The sequence below is a fragment of the Martes martes genome (assembly GCF_963455335.1).
Source record: "Martes martes genome assembly, chromosome: 9".
NCBI lineage: Eukaryota > Metazoa > Chordata > Mammalia > Carnivora > Mustelidae > Martes > Martes martes.
Window position 1 is genome coordinate 37,041,774 of NC_137896.1, and position 20,094 is coordinate 37,061,867.

Sequence of the window (20,094 nt, forward strand, 5' to 3'; positions counted from 1 at the left end):
GTAGTCATCTGCACAGTTTTGGAAAGGAATGGCCATGTGCAGCACATTCACGCCATGTCAGCTTAAAGTCAAGGGTTAAAGAAAGTCAACACATACCCTGACTTTAAAGTATTTTAAGTCTAATTTTAACTTCATTTTAAGGATACTGTAGGTCTTTCAGAACCCCTACCCCACTGGCTGGACCCTTTTAGCCCTCTGACTGGGGTGAAATTATTCAGTAGCTTCTCACATCCAACCAAAGGTAAAACCCTTAAGGTAACACCAGCCAGAACAGCCTTGCCAGGTATCTGACCTCATGTTATTCTTGATTATTTTCTAGGAAAGGTCTTTCTAGCCAGGTATAAACTGTGAAATCCAGTCAAGGAGTTTTGGCGTTCTGTATCTCATATAGCTGCATTCTTTTGAGAACAAATTTCCAAGAGATTTGTAAATTCTCACGCAGTAGGAAAAATCATCATTGGACTTGAACAAGTCTGCTAACCTCATTTCTCTTGCCATGTTTGTTGGTTAAGAACATAAGTTGGATAATATAACAACAATAACAATAATAACTAACCACTGTTAGGTTCTGTCCTTTATAGTAAATGTCATTATTTTAATCCTCAAAGTAACCCTGCAAAGTAAACACATTTGTTACCCTCACTTCACAAACAAGAAAACATTAATTTGAAATGGTGGGTTGCATCCAACACTTAAAAAAAAAAAAAGGCAACTAAGATTAAAGCTTCCTTCCTACTGTACTTCCAGAATTTAAATCATTTTATTTACCACAACAAAAATAGAAGCATAGCATGGAATGCTGGCTACTTATATTTCAAGTGGGCATTTTCCAGTATTTAGAAATTTATTGGGTTTTAGTCAGTCTAACTCCATTTATTGTTCTTCAGTAACAATTCTAGTCACCAGAAAACCTTCTCAAGTGCATTGTTAGATGTAGAAGTTGGGGAACAAAATATTAAGGGATTGAGCTGGAAGAATATGCCTCCAAGAAGTAAAAGTGGCAATAATCCCTGGGGAAGTAGGAGATCAAACTGTATATTCATCTTTGCCCATCTATCTTTTTTTTTATTATTAAAGAAAAATGTCAGACTAAGAAAAAATAAAAAATAATGCAGGTGGCTATTAAATTTTCCAAGGAATTATACATACTTCGGAAAAACAAGTTCATTATGCCTTTAAACTCTGAAGTCTGAGTAAGTGCGTATTGAGATGCACCTCTTAATCTCTGCTTCCTCTCCTTAACTGTTCTCTCTGGTGATTTAGAAATGATCTGTTGTCAGAGCATTTCTACCCAACTACCCAACTTCAGAATTCTTACAAAACATAGGCTATCCCAAATCACCAATTATTAAATAGATATTAAATAGATAACTTGAGTAGCCCTATAACTATTATACTCATTGAATTTATGACCTTAAAAAACTTCCAAAATAAAAGAGATCTCTACACTTAGATGATTCCACTGGAGAATACTACCAAATAATTAAAGAAGAATTAACATCTATTTAATGTAATCTCATAGAGAAAAACTTAAAAGTGAGTTCAGTAAGGTCACAGAATAAAAGATAAACATATAAAATATTATTTCTATGTCACCAATAGGCATGTGTGCACTTGCAATAATATTCCCAAGTGCTCAAAAAGAACTTTTTAGATTTAAATCTAACAAGACATGTACAGGACCCATTTGCTGAGAGCTGCAAAACACTGATAAAATAAAGAAAAGATTTAAAAGTGGCAATAGACACCATGTTTGTGGATTAGAAGACTCAACAAAGTAAAAACATCACTTCTTCCCTAACTGGTGCACAACTTTAACAAAATTACTACCAAAATCTAAACAACCGTTTTTGTAGATATAGACAAAATAATTCTAATATTCATATGAGAAGTCATAAGAACTAGAAATAGCTAAAACAATTTTGAAAAATAATATAGTATGAATCAGTTTTCCTGATTTCAAAACTTATCATGCACCCACAGTAATCAAGACTATATAGCATTGGCAGAGGGGCAAGCACATAGATCAGTGGAAGAGAGCACAGGACTCAGAAATAGAATCACACAAATATGTTCAACTGAATTTTTGACAAAAGTGCAAAAGCAATTCATTGGAGGAAAAATAGCCTTTTCTCTACGTGGTGATGGAATAAATGGACATCCATAGACACATGCACAAAAAGAATCTTTGTGTGATCTCCCACTTTGTACAAAAGTTAACTCAAAATCTGTCATAGACTTGAACATAAAACATAAAATGACAAAACAAACAAAAATAAGACAAAATCTATAAAATTTGTGTAAGGGTACTTAGCACTGACACTAAAAATATGATCAATAAAAAGAATGATAAGTTAGCCTTCACCAAAGATTAAAAATTTTTGCTCTGTAAACGACTCCATTAAGAAGATAAAAAGACAAACTATAAACTTAGAAAATATTTGCAATTCATATATCTAACACAGGACTTTCATCTAGAGTATATAAAGAACTCATAAAACTCAACAGAAAAAAAAATCCAATTAGAAAATGGACAAAAGACATAAAAGACATTTCACTAAAGAAGATATGCAGATGGCAAATAGGCATATGTAAATATGTTCAATATCATTAGCCATTAGGGAATGCAAATTAAAATCACAATGAGATATGTTACACATCTTTCAGAAGGGCTAAGAAATGCTGGTAAGAATGCTGGTGAGAAAGTAGAGATATTGGATCACTCATACATTGTTGGTAGGAATGTAAAATGGTACAGCCATATTTAAAAAAGTTGTCAATTTCTTTAAAAACTAAACATGCAACTATTGTACAACCCAGCAATTCCATTTCTGGGCATCTATCCCACAGAAACGAAAACATGTTCACCAAACAAAACCTGTAAATGAATGTTTATTCCAGTTTTATTCATAGGAGCCTCAAAGCACAAACAACTCAGATATCCTTCAATGGGTGAATGGTTAAACAAACTGTGGCACATCTATACAATGATTGCTAATCACCGATAAAAGGGAATAAACTATGTATACACTCAGTAATATAATTTAATTTCCACCAAATTATGTTAAGGGGAAAAAAAGCTAATTCCAAAAAGTTACTTACTATATAATTTTATTTATATGGTATTCTTAAAATGACAAAATCATAGATGTGGAACACAGAATAATCATTGTTGAGGGTGAAGGAGGAAGTGGAGGCAAGAGGGAAGTGGGTGTGGCATTAAAGGCAAAATGAAGATCCTTTGGTGTTGGAACTCTCAGGTATCTTAGCTGTGTCAATATCAATATCTTGGGTTGATATTTTACTTTGGTTTTGTAAAAATTGCCACTAGAGAGAACTGAGTAATAGATACACTGGATTGCTGTCTATTGTTTCTTATAAGTACACGTGCCTCTACATTTATCTCAAAACAAAAAAGTTAATTTAAAAAAGTCAACACGAACATGTTCGTCATAGTTCTGCGGCCAGTTTTCAAAATGTATATGTTCAGTTCTACCATAAGCTGTCAGAAGAAGCTGCTCTGTCAGCTCACTTGGCACATGAAGTAGATATTCTGCCATCTGTACTGACACCATCCTTCAGGCTGCCCACACTCTGGTCTTCCTTCCAGACCCAGAAGGTTCTGACTCACCACTTTATTTTGATCCTTCCCTCATCCTAAATATACCTACAAATGCTAAGTCATGTATACGTATATACAAATGCTAAGTCATCACAATTCCTATTTTCCACTCCCATTTAGAGTTTTTTTTTTTTCACTCCAATTTAGTTTTAAATCAGAATTACACCACTGCCAAACACTGAGTAGCTACAACAGCACATATGCCACAACAGATGGCTCACAAGTTGTGGTTTTTACCCCCAAAGTTCTTCTGCTTAGTGAACCTATCAGTAAGCATGGCCCAAATAAGTATTGTAGAATAAAGAGAAAAAGACAGCAGATTTGGTTAGGTGGGTAATGGGTTCTCAGAAAATGGAGGAAACTTCTGGAAAGTTCCACCTGAGGGCCGGTTTTCAAGCATCCATTATATGGATCAAGAATCCTTAGTTTTTGTTTTGGACATTATTTTTTGTTGTTGTTGTTATTTTAGAGGGTGTGTGTGTGTATGTGTGTGTAATAAAAAAGACCTCAAACACTATCGAGAATCAAATGACAGTTTTGGATACTGTCTCCCTCTAAAGTACATACACTTGTCATTTGATCAAAATATTATATGATCACTGCTAAAACTATTTTTTTTACCTGTTTTAGAGATTGCTCAAATATTCAAGATATAATAATGTCCAAATGTTCAAATTAGTAAATGTCAATTGTATCTCTGAAATCTTTGAGCCTTTGATTGCCAGATTAAATGCCAGGATCTTCAGGGACACTTTTTAATAACAAACATTTCTACTTATTGTATTGTTTTATTCCTGTATTCAAATTACTGATCTTCCTAACTATTTAGATCCATTGAATATGCAGTACATTATTAGTTAATAATGTCTTTCTCAATGCATCATGTATTACTCAGCTATCGACACAATTATGTTGTACAATGAACCATCTTAAAACTGAGTGGCTTACAAAAACTAGCATTTATTCTCATGCTCATGGGTCTGCAAATCAGCACCTGGGCTGCTCTTAGCTGGGCTCAGTCAAGCAGTTTTGCTTGCCGTACATCAGCTGGGCTTGGCTTGGCTTGGCTTGGGTTCAGGAATGGGCAGTGGTCATAAGAGTAAAGGTGAGACAAACCACTTAAGCCCAATAAAGCCTCTATTTGCATCACAATTTCTAACATTCCTTTGGGTAAAGCAAGTGAAAGATTCCAAAATCAAATGCTTACAGTAGGAGAGGGGAGGGGATTATTTGATGAGCACTAATCCAATATTTTACATAGCACCAACTTCTTTCTAGTGTTTCCATAAGGCAACGAAGATGCTTTAATGATATTGCCTAAACCAACTGGTCAAAAAATGTAGTTACAATGAGACCAAGTCTCAGTCTCCAAGTCACAATTACCAACAATGTTTCCAATTATTGTCAGATATTCCTTTGAGGTCAAAATTGTCAGCATTTATAACCACTATTTTAAGGAAACACTCAAACATTCAAGGTATGATAAGTATTATCAATTGCCAAATAGAAAATGTCAGTAATAAATTTTTTTCTATATAAATATAAATAAATTTGCATTCAAACTTGATTTGGTCTTTTTTTTTTTAAGATTTTATTTGTTTATTTGACAGAGAGAGAGATCACAAGTAGGCATAGAGGCAGGCAGAGGGAGAGGGGGAAGCAGGCTCCCTGCTGAGCAGAGAGCCCGATGTGGGGCTCGATCCCAGGACCCTGAGAACATGACCTGAGCCAAAGGCAGAGGGTTAACCCACTGAGCCATCCAGGCGCCCCCTGATTTGGTCTTTTTATATGGCATTATGTAATTACCCTCAAATTTTTATAACCACTCTGCCAGGTGGGTATCATTATTTCAAGCAACTGACATTGAAATTGAGCTGCAGTTAAGAACATTGTTCCTAGCCCCAAATATAAAAATGGAGATTTTTTTAAAAAATGAGTTAGCGATACCTTTTTTATGGAATATTACAGCATTCCACTTTGAAATGAGTAGATGTGGGGCACCTGGGTAACTCAGTCAGTTAAGTGTCTGACTCTTGATTTCAACTCAAGTCATGATCTCAGGGTTGTGAGTTTGAGCCCCAAATCAGGCTCTGTGCTGAGCATGGAGCTTGCTTATGATTCTCTCTCTCCTTCTCCCTCTGCCCCTTCTCCTGCTTGGGAAGGGCTGGGGAGTGCACACATGTTCTCGAAAGAAAGAGAGAGAGAGAGAGAGAGAGAGGAAGAAAGGAAGGAAGGAAGGAAAAAGAGAGGGAGAAAAGAAAAAGAAAAATGAAATGAGTAGGTGAAAATCTCATTGTAATGTGGGTTTTTTGTATACACCCATGAAATCGTTACCACAATCTATGCTATAAACATATTCATTACCTCCAAAATTTCCTACCATCTTCTTTATTTATTATTACTATTTTTGTGATAAGAAGTAATATGATATCACTGTCTGAGAAATGTAAAATAGTGAAATTCCTGGACCAGAAACTAGAATGGTGGTTACCAAAGGCTTCAAAGAGAAGGAGAGAGGTATTTGTCAAAGGATACAAAGTTTCAGTTATGCAAGATGAGTGAGTTCTAGAGATCTGCTGTGTAACACACTGCCAATTGTTAACAGTACTGTTTATACTTAAAAAATTCATTCAGAAGGCATATCTTATGTTAAAACTGAGATTTGAGGGGCTCCAGGGTACCTCAGTCAGTTAAGTGCCTGATTTCGGCTCAGATCATGATCTCAGAGTTGTATATTTGAACCTCACATTGGGCTCCATGCTGGGCATGGAGTCTGCTTAAGATTCTCTCTCTCTTCCTCTCTCTGCCTCCCCTCCACTCCCCAACTCACATGCTCTCTCTCTCTCTCCAAAAAAACCCTGATATTTGAACTGAAAATTTCACCTTAAAATGAGCATCAAGTAATAACATATACTGTTACACCATCAATAAGGATACCTGATTATTGCAATCATTTTCACTCTGCTTTATTAGGTATTTATTTTATATAAAATTTGTGATTAAACAAAGACTTCATAGAAAATTGACTAATATCTAAGGAATATTTTAATTGAGGCCACTTTATTATTCATAACACAAATATTCATGAAGTCTCCAACCACTAAGAATAGTAGTTAAATCATATGCATATTATATGTATTGTTATGATAATACACACTTTTGTTCATGTAAACTATACCCACAACCATTGTTATCAAAAGCATAATCATCAGGGGCACCTGGGTGGCTCAGTAGGTTAAGTGTTGGACTCTTGATTTGGACTTAGGTCATGATCTCGGGCCATGAGGTCGTTCCCCAAGTCTTACTCCTCACTGAGCATGAAGCCTGTTTAGGATACTCTCTTTCTTTCTCCCTCTGCCTCTCCTCACACTTCTGCTTGCTCTCATGTGCTCTTTCTGTCTCAAAAACAAAAACAAAAAGAAGCATAATCTTCAAGTGGAAATAGTGCCACTTTAACTTTTTTTAGGTGATTTATAGAAACCTCTGTTATTTTTATTTTACTGGCCATTCACCTACAATGCTTTTCCCCAGATCTGTTTTCAGGCTCTGCTCCAAATGCTATTTTTTTCTGAGAACCCTTTCCTAACCACCCGATGTGAAAAAGCATCTCCTAAGACTTTATTCATTTTCCTTGCTTTGTTTCATATAGCACCTCTTAATAACTGACATCATATTGCATACAATTTTTGCTCTTTTATTAACTTTCTTTCCCATTAGAATGTAAGTTCTACACAAACAGGAACTATGGTTTCCTCATCCCTCGAACTCCAGGACATAAAGGAGTAGAACTTCATTGTAGGTCTTCAAATATTTGGTGAGTAATTGAATAAACAAAACCTAAATTTTAAATGGGGACTTAAAAGTTTTTTGAGGTTTAACAAAGTTTTTCCTAAATGCCCAACTACCCTACCATCAACCACGACCCACACATACTCTAGAGATTCCAGAACCCTCCCTGAAACTTCTCAGAACTTTCAAAACTTCATATTCTAGGGTACCTCTAGTTTTGGTTGCCTGATTTCTTGGTTTATTGATCATATTGCCATCCTACGCATGCCATCTAGGGCAACTCATGATAAACTTTACTGAAGATTTCTGGACAGTAAAAGGAAAAGGATTTTACAAAAACATTGTGAAGAAACACTTTGAAGTACGAATTAAACATTCCTCTTTAAAGGCCTCAGTCATGACCCAACAGGGGTTTTCTATGGACCCACTACTCTCTAAGTTTTCCTATCCCTACAGCAACCTCCCAGTCTCTGCTTTATTCTATGTATCCTCTTCGTTTGGTGCTCACCAGTGTAGAAAGAAACTCCTCTCTCCATCTGACTGACACAGAGCAATTTACTCTTCTCTTTTCTTGCCTTTGATCTTTCTGGTTTCATGCTTCAGGGTCCCTTCTTTCATTCCCCAAAGCTCTTAAGGGCATTTTCCTAAACAAAGATTCTTCCTTCTGAGAAAAAAGAAGTCTGATGCCAGCTGTTAAGATGATACTTCCGTTGCTTCTATAGCTATAAGAGCTCTTAATATTCCACGTGGTTACCAAATATTGCCTTCTGAATAAATATTAGATCTTGCCCTTATATATGCTAACATTTTTTCATATGCATACATACCAATATACACATGGATACATATATACCGTATTATATATATATGCTATTATAATTCATTAAAAATTTATCAGAAATATAACTAAACTCACATGAATTCATAGCTCTTGGTCATTGGGTGTTCCATCAATCAATCAGTTCTAAAAAATCAACTTTAATTAGGTAGATGTCTGTAAGCCTTTCTGATGTTAAAAACAGTTTCCTCACACTTGAAAAGACTGATCATTTATTGCCTATCCAATATCAATTTTTCAAATGGAAACTGAAAATTAAGACTTGAAAGGGACAAAGGCAGCCATCCTTATAGATCCTTTTCATGCTTGTCAAGAATTTTGATCAGAGAAATTGCCACAGGGATGAAGAAAACACAAGAACTGTTCATTTATCTAAATTATATGGACACATTGTTAAATGAAAAAAGTTGCATGCAAACCAATATTTAGTATGTCATCTAAAAATAAGAATATGTTTGTCTTATCAGTTGGTGTGAGACATAAGGTCTCACTTACCCAGAAGAAGCAGCCTCATTGCTTGGTAGGAGAGGAATGACTGTAACCTCAGATTGCTGTAGTAGTGCTGGTGATAGGTAAGAAGACCAGTGCCTACCACTTGTCTTGAACCTGGACCCCTCCAGTAAAATTTTCATCCAGGCCACCTTGCATTCTTGATTGCATTTCTAACAGTTAGAGACCTCAAATATGTCATGCTGTTGCATCTACCACACTGTGCTGCGTCTTGGAAAAAGTTGGTAGTCAGTACCATGTCTTCTAAAATACTGCTTCTGATATTCCCAGTATCCTGACATATTTCATTGAATTACATCAGCCAGTACTTTGCAATGAAGCTAATTGTATAATTTCAATGCTAGATCCTATGGTCAACAATGCTAGGCCAGTGGAATCTTTACTTATTCTAGGATGATATGGTCTCCCTAGTTAGTAGAAGAGGATTGAGATGAATTCTTCAGGGCTAGATGAAATATTTTTGATCTATGAAATGCAGCCACAGATGCCAACTTTAGCCAACTCCCTATACTACTTATATCCACCAAATGAAAGAAAGACTACAGACTGCGTGACCCAAATGACTACTTATGTTATTTTCTATGGGTGATATCACTCCCTGTAGGCTGTTATTTCCATATGGGTCAGCAGACTTCCCCTTACTACCTCAGTTTAACATAATCTGAACCCAAGTTAGGGTGGTCATGTAGCCATTACAAATTTTCCTGGACATCTTCCAAGACCTTACTTGTCCCTTCCAGCTCAAGTGTGAAGAAACAATCTTCTCAGAGTATGTTTGTCAACTCAGGACCTCTAGGAAACAGCACCAAGACAGAGTTAAAAGTACAAGAGATTTATTGAGAGTAAAACCTATGACATCTAAAGGAATGAGGAAAAGCCTTCAGACCGTGATGCAGATACAAAACCAGTAAGTGGGGAGGGGAAAGAAAGACTATGCAGGTAGTGGCACAGGCTGTGATGTGTTCTGAAAAAGTCTCATCCACCCAGTGGTGAGCTCCAGTGCAAAGAATGGTCACTGAGTAGTGCAATAACGAGCAGAAAAGTCCAGGCCCTAGTTCTCTCATGGTGGTCAGGCATTGGCTTGGAGAAGACCAAGAGCAGTGTAGGCTCAGCTGAGATGCTGCAGGAGATCTTGAAAGTCCTACAGCTGGGCACAGGCAGCTTTCTGCATTCCTTGCCACAGGTTGTTTCTTGAAGAGCAATCTGAGCCATGTATACAGGAGGAGACAGAGCATAGTACAATCCTGATCATAGTCTAATTCCTGGGTGGGGGATAACTGTGCTGATGACAAAAATATAGAATTTGTCAAACACCTAGGCTAAGTAACAAGAAAGATTCCCCATGCCACAAAGACCCAGCAGATTAACTTAAGCTCTAGGGTGATTTAGAACAGAATCACTATTATATGTTGACCAGCAAGGGAACATCTTATCCTAGACTAACACACCACCCATATATGCATCAACACCAGTGGGGAGTCAGAACATTCCGTATCCCACATATGGGACAGGAAGACTGGTTATCTAGAGCTCTCAGCAACATGGAACCTATCCTCTGCACTAAGGCTGGTCTCCCTGAGACTGCACTATGGGAGAGCTTAAAGGAATATTCATGGCTTTCTTCTTATTCCTGTCCTAACCATTCCAGTGTCTCCTATAACAATACCAGAGACTAGCTTCATAAATTTAGAGGTTAAAATGGAATAGGTTCCTGATGAGTGGGTAATGAGACACAGCATCTAATCCTTGGAATAAGGAGTGAGCTGAGAGGTCAAGTTTAACTTTCTTGATTCCCTGTAGGCTGACTTCTTAGAAATGGTGATGATCTCCTCGAGGGCACCACAGAAACTGTTAGCCTAAGGCAATTGACTCTGGAGAGGACTGTGCTATGCATTTGGTCTTGAGGTCACTGAACTCTTGTCACATAGGTGCAGTCACAAGATTTGGACTACAGCCCAGCCCTCTGTTCATGCCAGGGGAAGGGAATCATGCAGCCCACCAGCCAAAGGCTGGATTCCTGATCCTCAAATATGGGGATCAGGAATCTGTATCCCTTTCTATATCTATATCCCTATCTGCCACTTCATGGAGTGATAAGCAATGGGGGACCATATATCCGCTAACTGTTTATGTTTCCATGATTTTCTTTCCCCATAAATGCTCTTCCAAATGGCCTGTTATGTGTTCTTTCTATCTCTGGTCATGTGCCCTTGTCTGCTAGGTAGCTTCCCTCTGTTTATAAATAAATCATGGAAGTACACACAAGAAATTGATAAAGATGATGAACCAAGAGATAGTGGATAGATGTGGACAGAGGTGGAAGAGAGCTTTCTCAAAGCACATATTTGATATTTGAACAATATGAATGTCTTACCTAATTTTTAAAAATAAAAATTAAAAGGAGAAAAGGTTCAATTAGTAACTTCTAGAAAATAATAAATTAAATTAATGCCACACAGTTTCCTTTCTTGTCCAAATTTCTTTACACAGACTTGAAAGTGATGTTGACAGCCATAGGCATGAAAGTGTACCATGTACAACAGAGAAAACATCCCAGAAGTAAAATAACATAATGACGGCAAAGGAACAGTGCACATATTTTCTCAAATAACACATTAGGATGTGATTTTAGTTAAATCTAAAGAAAGTTTTAGAATTTAGAGAGGGAAATTAACTAAAAGTAAGAAATATTTCAACTGCTTGAGAGTGGCAGGAACTACACAATCACACAGATGGTTCCCCAATTGGGATTAGGAAGACACAATTTACATTCTTACTCCTAGCCATTCAGAGTCTAGCTGGGAAGACAGACAACTAAATAGATAATTAAAATACAGTGTGATGTCATACATGAAAAACAATTCCAGATATATTTGTGATATAAATATGAAAGGAAAAGCAAGAAAATTCTATAGGAAAACATCCACAACTATCTTCTCTATCTCAGGGGAAGAAAAGTTTTCCTAAACAGAGGAAAAAAAAAAAAAAAAGACCATGGAGGAAACAAGTAATAAATTGGATAACACTAAAAGTAAGAACCTTGGCTCATCAAAAGACACAATCAAAATATAAAAAGGTAAGCTACATAATGGGAAAAGATATTTTCATCACACTTATCTAATAAGTCACTACTTTAAGTCAATAAAAAGAAGAAAGACACCCCAATAGATAAATGAACAAGAGATTTCAACTGACATTCACCTCCATAACCAACAAACACGTGTGAAGTAACAGAAGAAAATTGTAACCACGATGAGACCATTATAGCAATGTCCATTTTTGCTAACTACTGCAATTCCCATAATGGGGAAAAATTGGAATGTACATACACTGCTGGAGAGAAATAATTGGTAAGATCATTTTGGAAAGTATTTAGCAGTTTCTATTAAAGTCAAACAGGTACCCACTCCATAACTGCTAGACATGTGCCTGTTAGGCCCTACTTAGCCAGAGCGAGCCATTTTGTTGTTTATGCAGTAAACTTAGATTGATCCTGCCCACCCCCCCCCCCCAAGAGGAACTTACTTAGAAACAAGTCTGGGAAACCAGTAAAATATGACTGACCAGCCCCTGATAACAGAGCCCATGTACCAGGACGTGTCAGGTCAGGGGGAGGTAACAGAGCCCAGAATACAAGGATGAGTCAAGCCAGGTGGAGACATCCAATCAGGAAAGCACCTCCCTAACCACCCAAGAATGTGGGCCCTACCTTTTGGGCACCAATTCTGACCAGAGTGATAGGCTAGTTCAAATAGCTACTATAGGGTGAATTGTAATTCAATTGGCCACCTGTGTGTGGCCAGGCTCAACCACATGGCCTTTACTCTATAAAAGTTAGTCTGTGAGGCTGGGAGGGGTCACCTCTTTGCAAGAGATGGCCCTGGCCGGTCAGTTTGATTCTCAATGCTTGGCACGAAATAAAGCTTTGCTTGACCTTCGCTTTGTATCAGTCTCGCTCCTTTGACCATGGACCCAACAGTGCCCAAGAGAAATGAGTATTTATTTCCACCAAAAGAAAGAAAAAAATGTTAAAATAACCAAAAACTGCAAACAATACAAATGCTTACTGATAACAAAATGGATACAGAAATAATGGGTCTATTCATTCAATGGTATATTATACAATAATGAAAATAAAATTACAGCTACACTCAACAACACAGAAAAATCTCACAAGCATACTTAGTAAAAGAAATCAGACATAAATTACATGTACTACATGGTTCCACTTGTATGAATTTCTAGAACAGGCGAAAACTATGATAGTAAAACTCAAATGAAAATTACCTTTGGGAAAAAGGAAGTATATTGATTAAAATGGAGCATTAAGAGGGCTTCTGAGTTGGGAGTTATTTAAATTTCTTGGTCTGGGTGGTGGTTTCATGGGTATATTCACTTCAGGATGAGTAAACTGTGTATTATGAATGATGTATTCTTCTGCATGAATGTTATATTTAATGAAGAAAGTTAAAAGGGGGAGGAGAGCAATTCAGTACTCTGATAGAACCCACTGAGGGAAAAATTTCCTGGAAGGTCTACAGTGACCTCTGGAAGTTGGAAAAGAGTGAGCTTAGTCAATAACAGTGAGAATATTCCAGAACAAAAAGCAGCAGATCAAAGAGATTGTAGTGCCTTCCAGGAACCATAACGATGTCTTAGAGGGGAAATAGTGTTTGGGGGTTGTGGGGAAGGACAGGGAAGAGATGAGAATGTTGAGAGAATCCAGATAATAGTTTTGTAACTCTCATTAAGGAATTTGGACTTTGTTCTTTGAGCAATGAAGAGCTGGTTTTAAATAGGGACGAGTATGATTAGATTTCCATTTAGAACCATGACTATAGCTACAATGGAGTAGCTATAAGAATACAAAAAGGGAGTTACTGGAAAAATCTAGGCTAAAAGAGAGACAGAAATTGAAAATATTAAGGGGGTGTTTTGACAATAGGTCTTGACAAATGATTGATTACGTATGAAAGACAAAAGATTCTAAGACGACTCCCAGGTCAGGCTGTGCCATTTCCTGAGAAGAGAACACAGAGAGATGAACAGTTTGTGTAGGGAAGATGGGGTTAATGGACCACCTATCACTGATACTTATGTAGGATAACACTGTAGTGAGACTCTAAACATCCTAAACAAGTCTCTTATACTTTTTATGGCACTTTTCAAATTCCCTTGACAGTTTCCCATCAGCCACTTCATTTTCAGTCTCTCCATAGCCTCTAGGATGGTCAACACAGGCATTATCATTGCACACAGCAAACTGTCACCACTTCTAAGATCAGTGTGGCCATTTAGAGTTGACAAAGCACCTGATGTAGAATAGGGAAGTGTGGATAAGCTCTACCTTTATCTCTTTAGGACACCATACATCTCACTCCATGCTTCTTCCCTGGAGTACAGTGAAGGTCAAACAAGACAATGAATTCCTAAATGCTTTCAAACATGAAAGAAGTCCAAATAAGCTTGATTATTATTACATCTCAAAAGTGTCAATAATTTAAAGAAAATCTCAAATGAACCATGAGTCATCTTCCTTGCCTTTCCATAGCCCTTGTTCTCTCTTCTCTCACAGTCATCTAAGTCAATCTGAAATGATCCCTGGCCCTGGTTTGTGGAGCTATGCTAATTTGCATAGCTTCTGAGGACCAATTATTGATTTTCTGTAAGGGGTGGCTGTGTTTGTACAGGTGGATGGCATGGCTATTTGTCCAACAACATTAAGAGAAACTTACTGACAGCTTTATCTCTTTGCCATGGACACCCAGACACAGGGTCTCATCAAACACTGGGGATGCTTTGGCATCCCATTCTTGATGTCTCCCATTACCCCACAGATACACATTAAGGTGATGAATTCCTTGTCAACTCATTTTATTTATTGCCTCTGAGGTGGGCTGTTAAAAACCACAATTGTCAAATTTCTCATATATCTGTCACAAGCCAAATAGGAAAAGTCCACAAATAGCTGACATTTGAACATTTTCTTTCTGGAGGAGAAATACGTGAAAATTGTTTTTTCTCTAGGTTTAACATGAAATTGGATTTAAAACTAAATATTATTCTATTAATAAATAGGAAAGAGTATATTAGCAGGAAATGTTAGTATCATTGGAGTATTTGGTTACAGGTGATGGAGTGGGAGGTAAGATCTAGTTATAAATCATTTTATCTCAAAAGGAATTTAAAGAAAGAAGGTTCAAAGAACTAAAATGGAAAATTAAAATGTCTAAGCACAAATGTGAAAATTTCAAAAATCTTAGTATCTATGGACAGGTCCTCTAAAACAAAGAATCTGAGACTTACCATCAAAATCCATGTTATTTCAAAAAAAATGTTTCTAACTCTTGTTTGAATCCACACAGACATATGGTACATGAAAGAACTTAAGGGAATTAATTTTTTATCATCTGTCACCTATAAACCTATAGCAGAAGCAAAATTAGAAGCATACAGAGTTTCATCTGAGGCTCAGCAGTGAATAGTGTCAGATGTGGTTGATTGTTTTAGGAGACTTGGGGCAGGACACTGAAAGAGACTGTCCCCAGGTAGCCACTGATCAAAGAGAAGATCTACCCAAAGAAGAAGCATGGCATTCCAAAGAGTAACTTCAACTTTCATTCAAACGTTTCCTAGTACAGAATGCACTCCTAAGTCACTATCTAGCTAGAAAGGACCCTAAATATTGTCTAGGTTTGACCCTTCATTTCCCAGAGGGAGCATCTGAGGTTTGAAAGACAGAGAAACAGCAACAATCACACAGCTGTTGTGAGACAATGCTATGAATGGAAACTGGGACCTCTTGAGTGGCTGTTTGCTCATCTTTCTATTACCTGAACCTCATGCATTATATTCACTGACCCCATAAATCTTTATTGACCATTATATGTGATTAAGGTATTTCAATGGCTGCCCTGGAAAAGATTTAATACTATCTGGTCTCATTTTGATCAAATAAATCAACCGGTTCTTACCAAACAGTCAGTTGTCCACTGGGAATTTAACAACCCTGAGACTGACTCATTCATTCATTTCATTCACTTCCCAAAACGACCCTTCTCTAGCCACACGAGCATCTTGAGTGAGCATCCCTTCCGTGACACACACAGTATTTTCTCGTATAGCTGTTCTTGGAAACTCCTTCTGGCAATTCCTACCCTCCAAAACTCAACAGGCCAGCTTCTGTTTCCTCTGCGGAAACAGAGCACTTCCCGCCAGGCTTCCGGAAGCTTTAATGTTTTAAACTGAATATCATCCAAGTGGTTTTTTTTTTGGGGGGGGGGGTGTCTTCATAATTGCCCCCTTATGCAGCCACCTTTCAGCTCCTGGGCCTTACCAATAAGGCAGATACAAAAGAGGAAGTGTGGAGCATGCACTTGGTCACAGAGAAGACCTGTGAGATCATGGTCACCCCACTAAATGACAGCTATCGAATCCACTATTCCACCATTAGGTACTCCACGGAAGCCTGTGATCACATCATTAAACATGCCTTCATTTCTGTTAAGCACTACCCTCTTTTTTTAAGTGAAAATATTTTTGAAAGGGTTAGCACACCAAAGTGTTCATTTTAGAGATCAGACTGTATTCATCCTCAACTGGAGGGAGAAGCAAATGAAAGACTGGGCACTCTAGGCAAGGTTGGAGTAACCGCTGTGATGACCTCAGATGAATCCAGGCCTGTAAAGGGAAACGTGGATCCAGAGGGCAGCCTCTCAGTGGTGGCAAATTGGCTGTGGCAGCCTTCTCTGGGGTGATAATAACCATAATCATCATCATAATCATTAAAGCAGCTAAAATTTACTGGGGGCTTATAATGTTCCAGACACTTAGTTGAGAGCACAATATCACTGAGGTCATACTCAGGACTGAGAATCTTAAGCCTTCACTTCTGACCCCTGCTAGGCTGCCAAAGATTTATAAGCAGATCTTGGTATACATCTCTTATTTCTACCTCTGGGAAAAGTGACTGATTTTTTCCTTGTATAATTGCCAAGATAAAATATATTAATTTGAAACATAGTTGGTTTGAATGTATGCCTGCAAACTCAGGTATGTGAACAAGAAGTAATCACTGTCTTTCATACAAATGGCTACCAGACACATGAAAAAATGTTCATCATCACTAGCCATCAGGGAGATTCAAATCAAAACCACATTGAGATACCACCTTACACCAGTTAGAATGGCCAAAATTAGCAAGACAGGAAACAACGTGTGTTGGAGAGGATATGGAGAAAGGGGAAACCTCTTACACTGTTGGTGGGAATGCAAACTGGTGCAGCCACTTTGGAGTACAGTGTGGAGATTCCTCAGGAAATTAAAAATAGAGCTTCCCTATGACCCTGCAATTGCACTGCTGGGTATTTACCCCAAAGATACAGATGTAGTGAAAAGAAGGGCCATCTGTACCCCAATGTTTATAGCAGCAATGGCTACGGTCGCCAAACTGTGGAAAGAACCAAGATGCCCTTCAATGGACAAACAGATAAGGAAGATGTGGTCCATATACACTATGGAGTATTATGCCTCCATCAGAAAGGACGAATACCCAACTTTTGTAGCAACATGGACAGGACTGGAAGAGATTATGCTGAGTGAAATAAGTCAAACAGAGAGAGTCAAGTATCATATGGTTTCACTTATTTGTGGAGCATAACAAATAATATAGAGGACAAGGGTAGATGGAGAGGAGAAGGGAGTTGAGGGAAATTGGAAGGGGAGGTGAACCATGAGAGACTATGGACTCTGAAAAGCAACCTGAGGGTTTTGGGGGGGCGAGGGGTGGGAGGTTAGGGGAACCAGGTGGTGGGTATCAGGGAGGGCACAGATTGCATGGAGCACTGGGTGTGGTGAAAAAACAATGAATACTGTTACGCTGAAAATAAATAAAAAATTTAATTAAAAAAAAAGAAGTAATCACTGTCTTTGACACCATATTTTGAGCAGTAGCTGTGTGGTCTCAGTTTCCTCATCTGTAAAATGGGTTGTAAAATGCCACTTTGCAGGCTTTTCATGATGACTGAATGAGTTAATATGTGAGAAGTGATTAGAACTGTGACTGGTGCATTGTGTCTCCAATATATGATCTTATCATGTTCTCATTATCCCAAAATATTGGCAGAATACAACTGTGTAGAGTCGTTGACTGGTGAGGAGTAGGAAGGGGTGGTATCCTTGCACTCACGCTTTGTCACCTTCCGAAAGCGTCCTTGGAAGGTTCTTGCAGATGCCGTCCCACTATTTTCCCCTCTCTCACCACTAGACCAAGGAAAACACTCTTCTAGTCTAAAGGTGAGAACAAGGCATTAGTCTTTTCTTTTTCTTAGCTGCAAATCTTCCATTTCCCCTAATTGCAAAGGATTTTAGAACACAAAGCCTGGGAGAGCTGGAGGCTATTTCTGATTTTTTGACCTTGCCCTTTTTCATCCCTCCTCTGAAGCAACAATCACCCCGCAAGACCAGAGGGAAGGAGGGAATCCAATGAAAGAAGAAAAAAAAGCTGAATGTCTCCATATGTTATGGCACCCTCCTTAGATAGGAGGATGTTTCTTACTGCATAATCGGGGATATCTGTAACTCAGCAGAAGGCCAGGTTCCCACTGTTTGCTCATCCCTGAGAACCTCTAAACACCACCTCTAATGCCTTGCTGTGCTTCCTTCCTGTCCCAGCATTGGCTCCTAGAGGGTGTCTAGGTAAGGGAGGAAGAGGCTGGTGAGCTGCAGTTACTGGGAGTGCATGGATGCAGCCAGTGCCCATCCCGGTCAGACGCCAATGCTGGATGTTTATAGATGTGGGGATCTAACTTCTCAAAGTGGCCTCTAACCACTTAGCCACACTTTCAATGCCTCTTCCCACCACCACTACCAGAAAACAGGAAGTGAACAAGGACACCAGTTATTGGCTGAACTTCAGGCAGGTCTGGGTGCCTCTACCTTTACCTCTAGAAGTACTAGAAGTCAAGAGGCCATTCCTTGCCTCAGGCAAGAGAGTTCAAGTGAACCTGAGGCCTTGTTCTTGGGTCTGTGTGTGTGTGTGTGTGTGTGTGTGTGTGTGTATTACAGGTCTGAGTCTGATGCCAGAGGTTGAAATCCACAGGACATCAGGCAGCTGGAAAGGGAAAATGTTTATAAGGTGGAGGAGAACAAAATCTCACAGGTGAGATCGGAGGCCTGAAAATGGGCTGAAATGTATGACACTTCTTGTTGCCTCTGACCTTAGAAGTCTGGTGTCCTGCAGAAGCCTTTTGTCATGCTGCTAAACATACACACCAAGTCCCTGAATCAGAAGAGCCACAGCAGAGTGACTGGATGGCGGCGCAGTCATAGGCCTGCATGGATGAGGCGAGTTAGCAGATGAGAGATGGTGGGTGTGACCCACAATATGGGTGCCAACTCATTTGCATAATCAACTTCCTACCTCAGCGTCTCTTGTGGCATATCCTCACTGGAACCCTACCAGAAAAGGAATTTGGAGGTGTCATTCAGCCTGGTCTAGTTGACATGTTGCAAAACCACTACAGTGATAGTACCTACTCCACCAGGCTGCATTTATGGATACAAAAATTCTCCTGTTGAGGTTAAAGCCGAGATAGATTTGGGAGAAAAAAAAATGCTAAGTGTGTGTGCTCACTTGTGTGCATTTGTGTGCTTGTGTTGGTCTGTGTGAGCATGTGTGGATGTGGACATGTGTTTGTGTACATACATAGACAGGGTTATGGCCCAGGAAATGCATCTTGAAAGAGATATTCCTGATGCTGTGCTCTTTTGCAACCATCATCTCCACTCTTCACGAGGTCCCTGTATGAGTGGGGTAGGATTACACCCTTTCATCTGTAAAGAAACAGTTGCAGAAAGGGCAAGCATCTATAATAATTATTAAAACTAGGATTTGAATCCACATTTTTCTAAACTCAAATTCAAGACTGTAACTACACTGCCACCTTCCCTTAAATATTTTCTTACTGCTTCCATCCCAATGAGACTTACCAATGGATTATTTAAAAAACAACAACAACAACAAAAAACTTAAATCCAGACAGGAGGACTTCAGAAGTCCTGGGCTCAGGACTCATCAGAGTCCAGAAGCCAGAACTTCCTGCTGTTTTATAAGCCTTCATCCTGTTCTGGAGCCCACTACCACTTAGGAGCCACAACTCAGCCAACTTCTTAATAGGTAGGACCACTGCATCACTTGGGGTCCCGGCAGAACACAGATAAATATTCAAACAGTAACAGATAATATTTGATAAAAGGACTACTTACAGAGGTGGAGGCAGATTTCCCCTGGAAGCCAGCTGTGGTTGGCAAAGCACCCAAGGGTGAGCAGGAGCGG